General features: G+C 56.9%; 1 protein-coding gene across 2 annotated transcripts in view; it reads right to left on the reverse strand.

Moving 5' to 3' along the window:
* The window catches only part of B3GAT1 (beta-1,3-glucuronyltransferase 1), a 33,244-nt gene extending 29,901 nt beyond the window's left edge, over positions 1-3,343 (reverse strand). The window contains exon 1 of one of the 2 annotated variants that reach the window (XM_019037295.4): positions 2,925-3,342. The gene's annotated coding sequence lies outside the window, so the exon portion shown is untranslated. Of the gene's footprint in view, positions 1-2,924 lie in introns of both variants that reach the window. The other variant, XM_055356919.2, reaches the window with a different exon arrangement.
* Between the last annotated feature and the right edge of the window lie 5,990 nt (positions 3,344-9,333).

A 9,333-nucleotide genomic window follows, 5' to 3' on the forward strand; every position in this document is an offset into this window, starting at 1 on the left:
TGAGGAGGGAAGTGGGACAGCCTGCACTGATTCCAGTGGGGTGAGGAGGGAAGTGGGACAGCCTGCACTGATTCCAGTGGGGTGAGGAGGGAGGTGGGACAGCCTGCACTGATTCCAGTCGGATTGGCTCCAGGGCTGGCCTGACACTGCTACTCCAAATTCTAGAGCCATCCTCATCCTGGAAGGAAGGGGGTGAGGGTGTATAAAATAAATAGATTAAATTAAAATTCATCTAGTATTTCTTCTAAAAACTGGTGAGATGACAGTTTCCCAATTTATAGACTGCCAGGAAGCTGGGGCTTAGAGAGCTCTGTTTTTTTCAAAGTCTACTCGGCTAGCCACAGATGGAGCTGAGACTGGACCTCAGAAAGCCTGGCCAAGGGCCTGTCCCCACTGCACTTCTTCCATGTCCCCTAGCTAGTCTTCAGTAGGGTCCCCAAAGGTCTTTTTGTCTGGGGGCCTGGGGAGGGGGTGCATGACTTCTCTTCTTCTCCTGAGTGCCAGGTTTCCCCAGACCCCACATCCTTCCCCACTGCCCTGCATTCCAGGACCAGGAGGGCTGGGGCAGGGCCAGAAGATGGAGAGGAGCCCTCAGCACTGCGAGATGCTCAGGGGTGAAGGGTGTCCCTGAAAGTCCCTGCAAGCTCTTGATGTGCTTGACCTCATAGCCTGTTAGCCTGTCCTCCCTCTGCCTTTGGGCTTCTGTCTAAAAGACGCTCACATTCATGAGAGCCACAGAAAAGCACCTTCCTCAGTAGAGTGTCCAACTGCTCTAGTGAGGGGCCTCCTGCAGGGGTGGACAATTGCTGAGGTCGATGTAGGGGAACAGGGGGAGGCCCCCAGCCTGCCGCAACTCACCACTCGGCCTGCCCTGACTTCTGCCTGTGTGCCTCCCTCTGCTGTCCGCCAGTGCGCCTCCGTGCCTTTGTCTCTTGTCTCACTGCCTCTTTCTCTGCCTGAGTCAGGCTCTCTCTCAGATTCCTCCTCCTCCTGAGCCCGTTCCTCTCCTCCTCTCCATTCTCATCAGAGAGGAACACTCATCCCTCTCTTCCAGACACAATGGAGCACCATGCTCCTGTCCGCTCAGCCTTTCGGTTGGTGCATCCTCTTCCCCATCTCACACTCCCAGCTCCCGGCCTGCCTCATCACCCTGTGCTCCACAACTAGGAAAAGTATATCTGACTTGGTCCCCTTATCCCCGAGAAACCACTAAGAGAACCTTCAGATCTCCCCAGAAGCCGAAGCTGAGGAACTGGGCTTGCCCCAGGGCATCCTCCTGTGAAGCTCCTTGGTCTCCGCCACGGGCTCCAATCCCGTTGCTGGAGCTTGTCTCCTCAGTGATTTACCTGCCCCCTGCTTCTGGTGGAACAGTGAGTACCTGCCCAACCAGAAACCTACACACACATATTCAACACAGCGCCTGCAAGCTTCCAGCTCACCTGGATCTGGAGTGATCCCCAAGCATCCTGGGGTCAGGCACAGAAACAGGAACAGCGAGCTCCCCGCTCCAGCGCTGAATGGGGCACAGATGCATTAACTCTCCCAGTCCCATTAACCTTAGCAAGTATTTCTGCTTCCATCAAAAGGGGAAGAGGGAAAATGTCTCTAAGCTCTGGAACCTTTGGCAGTGCTGGGCATGGTCTGGGCAGAGTGAGAAATCTGTTTGGAGACCCTGGGAAACGGTCTTCACCCCATGGGAAGAAAGGGAAGGCTTGATGCTTGGTCCAGTAAGGCCATTAATGGTCACCAACTGAGCAGACTCTGGGAGGAAATGTCTCAATCTCTGCAGTGGCTACCAGCAGAGGTAGGGCGACATAAGCACAGAAGACAAATCTTAGAAAACCCTAGAACAACAGTCCTGTGCAGCCACATGCCCCACAGCCCCAGTAACTTAGGGAGTGATGTGCCTCCCATTTCCACACAAACACATCCAGGCACTGCACAGCGCTAGGCCCTACGACGTCCGTACCCCAACATTTTCAACAGTGCATACTACACAGCCCAAGCTCTAGGCCCCATTGGGCACCCCACCTACGCAGGTGCCCATGCACTGGGCTAGCAACTGTCAGTAAAGGTCCCCTTCCTGTATGTCCAGAGTCCTTCAGCTCCAGCTTCTACAAGAATCCATGCAGCTAGGCCTGGCTGGGGGAGGAAGGGGACAGGGAGGTTGGCCAAGGCTCATGTGTGTGCATGTGGGGGTGGTTCTTGACCTTAGCTGCTTGGTACGGGGCTGTCACCTCCTTTCCCTGGCACTCTCAGACCTGGTGGCTTCCTTCTCTATTTCCTGCCTCAACTCTCAGCCTCCTTTTTCTGGAAGTTGTGTGCTCTGACTTTGGAGGGATTGGGACCTCAGACCTGAGCCCAGGTGCAGATGGGAGGGTGGTGAACTGGTCGCGCCTCCTTCCTCCTTGCTACACCGAAGGTCCCAAGGGCCCTTTGCCACCCTTGCTACCCCTGGGTCCCTCAGTGTGCCCCGCAGAGCTCGGGTCCCCTCAAGAGAGTTAACTTGGCAGTGCCCATGAGACAGTGATCCAGAGAGGGCTGTTGGGCAGCAGGGGTGGGGAGGTGGGGGACGACTGACCCCTGACTCCTCATCCGGCCACCAGAAACCACCTGCTGACGACTGAGAGCCCGGGCCAATTGTTAGAAGCTGCTGAGAACCAGCTCTTCCCCTAATCCCGGTCGACGAGGGCAGGCTGTGCCGGGTTTTGTTTCGCAGCCCCTCGGCAGCAGCGCCTCCCAGCCCGAGCTCGGTTCTCGGCCCCCTTTCCAGCTGCCCCCAGCGCGCGCAGCGCACACACACACACACACACACACACACACCCCAGCGCGCGCCCGGGAGGACATGGCGTGGGCACCGATGGGGACGCAGAAAGGGGCTCTGTGCGCGGCGGGGCGCCCGCAGGGGCGCGGGGAGCACTGACCTGCGGCGGCGAGTCCGGAGCGTCTCTGGTGCGGTCCATCGCGGGCAACGGCCCCTACGCCCCGGCCCCGGCGCCCCTAGACTGCTGCCCTGGGCCGCGTGCGGCTCCCTCCCCGGGGACTCTCGGGCTCCGGGCCCCCGGGGGGCCACTTCATAGCCGCGGGGTCCGCGCGCCCGCCCGCCCGCCCGCAGCCCCACCCGGCCCCGCCGCCCCGGCCCGGCTCGTTCTGGGCTCAGCGAGGCGGCGGCCGAAGGCTGGGAGCGCGCGGGAGGGAGGGCGCGGGCAGGGAGGCGGGGGGCGGGGGGCGGGGAGGGGGAGCGGGGAGGGCGCCGCGGGGAGCAGGCGCGGGGGGCGAGAAGGGCGAGCGGGGCGCGCGGCCGGAGCCGAGCCGACCGGGCCGGCGCAGAGTCCCCGAGGTGGCGGCGGATACGCCGGTGCCGCCGCGGCTCTGCCAGCGCCTCCCGCCCCGCCCCCACCCGCTCTCCGCCCCCGCCCCCGCCCCGAGCCCGCGCCAGCGCCGGCGGGACCCGAGCTGCTAATGGTCGGTACCAACCTCGCCAGCCTAGGCGGGGGCGCGAGGAGGGAGGCCGGCGAGGGGACCCCCCCCCCAGGGATTGGTATCACCTCCCCACCGCCCCCCACCCTCCCCCGGCACCGTCCCCCGCGGAGGCGGCTCCTGCTTCAGGCGCCGGAGCAGCAGGGGTGGCGGGCAGGGGCCGAGCGCACCCCCAGATCTCGGCTCTCGAGAGTTAAAGCTCGGCCCCCGCCTGCACCCCCATTCCACCCCGCCTCCATCCTGGCTGCTCCTGGCGCCCAGCTTGGCAGCCTCTCTCAAAGGGTGATTGTTTCCGGCCGGGCTGCTGCAGGAGGGTGGGGGGGCGGCGCTCTGGGACCGAGAGGCCGAGCTGGGGACCCGGTGGGGGATGCGGCTCCTTCCTTGGCTTCGGGCACCCCGGATGGGAGGTGGCTGGTGGGGGCGGACGGTGCCATGCCGGGATACGGGGTGCAGGTGTGGGGTGGTCGCGGGGGTCCTCAGGAGGCGGCCATGGGGCGGCCCCACCTGTGGGCTCTGCTGCCCCGTGGAAGGGCACCTGGAGCCGCCGCGCGTCAGCCTCACCCCAACCTCCCCTTCCGGGCCAGTGCACCCGGCATTCCAGACAGAGGGCCGGGAGGCCTGCGTGGGCGGACGGGCGCGGGGAGGCCGGGGGCAGCGGGATCTCCAGGAATTTCCCGGGCCTGTGCCGCGGTGTGCTGGTCGGCGGGGGACGGAGGCCAGTGAGTGGGCGCGCACTTGGACGTATGTGGGTGCACCGGTAGGGTGGCCTGAAGCCCTCTGTGAAGCTACATATTCCAGATACTCCTTCAGCTTGTCGGAGACTTTGAAGCCATCCTTGCACTCGTTTTAGAGGTTGGCATCTCCCGGTGCTCTTGGACACCTGTATTCAGTCCACACCCGCTGTGTCCTCTTCACAGCCCCAGGAGAAGGCCACCTCCCATGGCGGGGTTCGCGGCGGGACCAGGGACTGTCGGTACTTTCTCTAGGGTCTCCCTCCTTCCCGGGAAACCAGTTCCAGCCCCACTGCTAGGCACTGCTTAACCAGAGCTGTGCCCCCGTACTATGGGCTGGGGCTGAGGACCACGGGCCTCTTTTCCATCACCTTTTCTGCCCTGTTAGGACCAAGCCGGGCCCTGCTCTCCCCACTGAGGATGTGCAGGTGGGGAGGGGGCAGAGACTCCAGAATCAGCCACTTTGGTCAAGATTTTGAGGGGAGGAAGGCACCTCACCGTCCATATCATGCCACAGACATGTGAAAGTGTCCTTAATGACTGTCTCTAGGGATTACTTCTCCTCCTTGTCGTGCGCTCTTTCATTGTTGTGCTTAACAGCCCCCTTTGCCGGCAAGAAACTTCCTCTGAATCTAACCTGAGTACCTCCTGCTGCGGTACAGGAGCGTTTCGCCCTTCTCTTAATGAGTGGAATCCCAGCCAGCCCTGCTCCGCCTTCTTCTGCCCCTACTACAACCCTCTCTTTTAGACTCTGCTAAGAGGCCTTTCCTAAGTCGGTGTTCTCTGGTATTTTCCTAGTCTCCATACTCTGCTTCTCCTTAGACTCCACACCAGCTGAAGGGAGGGGAAGGGCAGGTGCAGAAGCAGGATGGGCAGGGGTACCAGAGAGCACCAAGGAGGGGCCAGGCCGTCCAGGAGGGCACATTGCCTCCCTCCTCTGCTAAGCCAGCCAGCCGCAGTCACACAATCACCAAATGGGAGGACAGAAATGACCGTGAAGACTGTCTCGTTCCAGACCCTCATTTTACCAACAGGGAAACACACCCACGAGGGGTGATCTCAAGAGAGCTCAGGGACATGGCGACGAGGAGGCCTGGGTTTCAGGCCGATTCTGAAGGCACTAGCAAAAGACTTCCCCCCAGGGCTGGTTTCAGTAATGAAACAGGGGGTTGGACTAAGTGGGCTGTGGTCCGACTGGTCCTGCTGGGCTGTGGCTCGGAGACGCTGTCTGCAGGGGTTCTCGGCTTTTCCTCAGCATTCTGGCAGGAACAATTGTGATAATAAAGCCGCTTTCTAGGGACCTGTCTTGCATCTTAGTTCCGGGCTCTGTTTACAGAATTTTTAATATTAATTTTTAGAGCCAATTTAAAACAATAATAGGAGATTAAAATTAGCATGATAAGGCTCAGTGAAGAGACAACAGCCTGCCATTCGTTTTGGTGGGAAGTTTTGGCAACATCCCAAGTGTATGGACACACACAAATGTACTGACATCTACGCAGGCAGAAAACATGCTCATAGAGTGAGCTACACATGCAGATTCACCCACATGAACACACACGCACACTCTGAAATACATCATGTGCACATATAAACGCTTGCACACGGATGTACCTGAAGCACCTGCACCCACACAGACACACGTGTACACACGCCATCCCCCAGGTCAGCCACACTCCCACCCCTGTCTTCCTGCTTGGCCTCTGCAGGACTGTGGAAATCCTTCCCTCCCATGTCTGGACTTGGTGCATCCTCACAGCTTGCCCCTTGCTCCAAACATCTAGAGCACCTCTAAGGTCTCCCTGAATGATTGATCTTCCCCTCCCCCTGCCTTCCCTGCCAGTAGTGAGCCCCTCTTCTCAGAGGCCCCCAAAGCCTAGCACCAGCATGTTTAGTATGCAAAGCCCGGGTTTGTCCTCTGGGACAAACCGTTATGTGTTTATTGTGTAGTTAAGCAGGACGGGAGCCCTGCCCCCGCTCTGATCCTGGCCCACTTCCCATAATCTGAATCCCAGAAGAGTCCTGTAAAACCGTCATCTGCAATGCAAAACCTGCAAAACTTCTGGGATGGTCTGTAGGTTTTCTCCAAATCACCTGTGCCCTAATTTAATATGAATAACAATTAGTTTACTCTTATCAGTTAATTGTTCCCCTCGTGGGTTCTGTCTGCCCTGGCCTCTCTTTCAGCAGGAGCTTTGGTCTGCTCCAGACTCCTAATGATACTGCCTTTTCAGCCGAGCCGTCCTTCTTAGCTACCACCCAAGAGAGGCAATGCAGCTGCGCTGCTTGCCGCCCTGGCCTGCGGGGCCCAGGCCCTCACCCCACCCATCTTAGCCAGTCTGATTGTTGGGGGCCATCCAATCTCCCCTTGCCTTCATCAGGAATCTACAGCAGTGATTTTGCTGATGTGAGTGGAAAGGTCCCAGTGGGATTCTTCAGTGAGGAATCCCACCCCACAAGGTGCCCATCCTCTCCCATCATTTCCCTGGCAAGGGTGACAGCACATGCACATGCGTGGGCACACCCAGATGCTGCCACAGAGCAGGGGGAGTGAGAGGAGGAAGAGCTGCCCTCTGCCTCGGCAGGCAGGGTGAGCTCCCCAGGGACCCAGCCATGCTATCAGGCGTGTCTGAAATGTTCCCACAGTGGCTCCTGGACGGATGTGTGTGGATGTGCTGTTTTGGGTGGTGGAGTTCATGGCCCAGATAGAGAAAGAGGAGGAGACCTTTAAACTCTTCCCTTTCATTAGGTTTCTGGTCTGAGCTTTGGATCTTGAACACCCTTGTTTGTCCATAAAAAATTGAAAATGGCCATGTGGTCAACAGGTTTCCCTCTGCCCTCCCCTCTTCTCAGAAGCCAGGCCGGCATCTTTCCTGAGCTGGTGCAAAGAGGCTGACTCCTGCTTCTCTCCAGTCTCTGCCTCCAGGGAAAGGGTGCAGTTACATGGCTTTAGAACACTTCAGTCATGTCATTTTGTTTTGCCTTCTTTCCTCTGTGGCTGAGGGAGGGATGAGAGGTCATAGGAGCAGAGCCCTCGGACTTAGGGGAGCATCTCTGAGGCTAACCTGGGACCATTGTTTGTCCTCTTGCAGAAGTGAAAATAACCCAGATTGCCTCCTGACCTCCCCACTATCCCCTAACTACTCTGCAGAGCCCACACCTCCAAAGTCTCACTGAAGCCTTTCCCAACCTGAGCTCTGTGGCTTGTGCTGTCTCCTATAGCCCTCTCGACCCTCAGGCACCTCTGGCAGTGAACTTCCCCTCAGTCCCATAGCACTTTATCCGGACACATCTGGAGGCTCTTACCCATCTGTGCATGCTTTCCTGTGTTCAACTAATGTTTACTGAGCTCTAGTCATATGCCAGGCACTGTGCTGGGCACCAGAGACATAGCAGTAAACAACAGCAATTAGGAGTGTTAACTTCAATTAGGCCATTTATATGTATGCACCAGGTTAGGTTCCAAGTCTTCATGCACGTTAGCTAATTTCATATGTAAGGCGTTATTTACAAGGTACTGTTTGTGACAAGTTTCGATTATAGTTTCCATTTATAGGTCAGGAATCTGGGGTGTAGTATTTAGGTAATTTAATTAAGGTCACATGCCTAGTAAGTGACATAGCCAGCATTTGAGGCAGGCAGCCTAGTTCCAGGACTCAGGCTCATCGTCAGAGCACAACTCAGGGATTATATGCTAGTGGTCCATAGATGGACAAATGCACAGAACAAACAGAGGTGGAGGAGATACAGGAAGGGAAGAAATAGGGTCAAGAGCTGGAGAGAGTCCTGGGAGGGTAGGATCACGGAGGAGAGGCTCTTTGAAGAGGCCATGTTTGAGCCAAAACCTGGGGGAATATTGGCCGAGCAAGGAGGACAGCAATAGGCGACCTGAGGGGTTTGTGGGAGGCTTGGTGCGCTTGAGAAATATGCACAGCAAGTGAGGCTGGAGAGTGGAGAGCGAGGAGAGAGCCATGGGGAGTGGAAAGGACACTCTCTGCTTGGAGTTTGAGGATTCATGTGCGTGAGTGACCTCCTGCACTAGCGTCTTCCAGAGAGTGGCTGTTCAATAAATATGATGGATGGAGTCGTCTAATTTCCTGCCCAAACTCCCCTCCGTGGCTTGGGTGATGGGCAAACATCCTAGACCTTTGGGTATTAGTAGAGCATCTGCAGAAAGGACTCCTTACCCTTTCCTTTTGGGATTTGGAAGAAAGAAAAAAGGTGCTAGGGGTCCTGCCACATGGATGTGCTGATTCCATTCATTCATTCATCCAAATTCTGAGCAGCTCCTATGGCCAGGAATTTTGATAGGTGTGGGAAAGACAGAAATGAAGGGCCAGCTCCTGTTTATGGTCCCATGGTTTTCTCCAGCCTGAGGTTTCAGTGTTTCGCTTTTACTGTCTGCCCTTCCCCATGTGCCTACCACGGATTTTTCTGCAGGGGAGAAGAGTTGGGCAGAAGGCTGAGTTGTTGAGGAGCCACACTGAGACCTGGGCAGGGGCTGCTGCAAATGTCAAAAACTGGAAGAGGCAGAGGGGTCTCCTGTGGGCAGCAGCCTTCAGAACCTTTTTGTGATCACCCAAGGGGTTGGGGTACAGCAACGTTTTGGATGGAAGAGGAAGAGAAGACCATAACACTTGTTGGTGAATTCAGACTTACAACAGTGGTTTTTGTTCAGGCATGTTCTGAAAGAAAGGCTGCATACTGAAAGGTTTGAGAAGCGTAATTCAACATATTGGAAGATCTCGCTCCTCCATTTCAAGATGTCTCAGGCCGGTGACTTTCTTTCTGTTCCCCTGGAGCCAACAGGGTGGCAAAGTTGGGAAGAAAGGCACTTGGAATTACTGGACATTGATGTCCTTTGCCCAACCTGCATGTGGTCTGAACTATGTGTTATGCCAGATAGGAAAAGAGATAACTCACATCAAATACTTCCTGGCAGATTCCTGGCTGATTGTGGGAAGCTGGCGGGACTGAAGAACATTTCCCTGTTGGCCTTATGAGACAAGAAAGAGTCTGGCAGGCTTTCTGGGAAGTGAGAAAGAGGAAATATGGACCCGTGAATAGAAAGCATGTTGAGTGTTAGGGACAAAGCTCCTCCCTCCTTAGATATTGAGAAAAC

The sequence above is a fragment of the Gorilla gorilla genome, chromosome 9, assembly GCF_029281585.2.
Source record: "Gorilla gorilla gorilla isolate KB3781 chromosome 9, NHGRI_mGorGor1-v2.1_pri, whole genome shotgun sequence".
In the NCBI taxonomy this organism is placed as follows: Eukaryota; Metazoa; Chordata; class Mammalia; order Primates; family Hominidae; genus Gorilla; species Gorilla gorilla.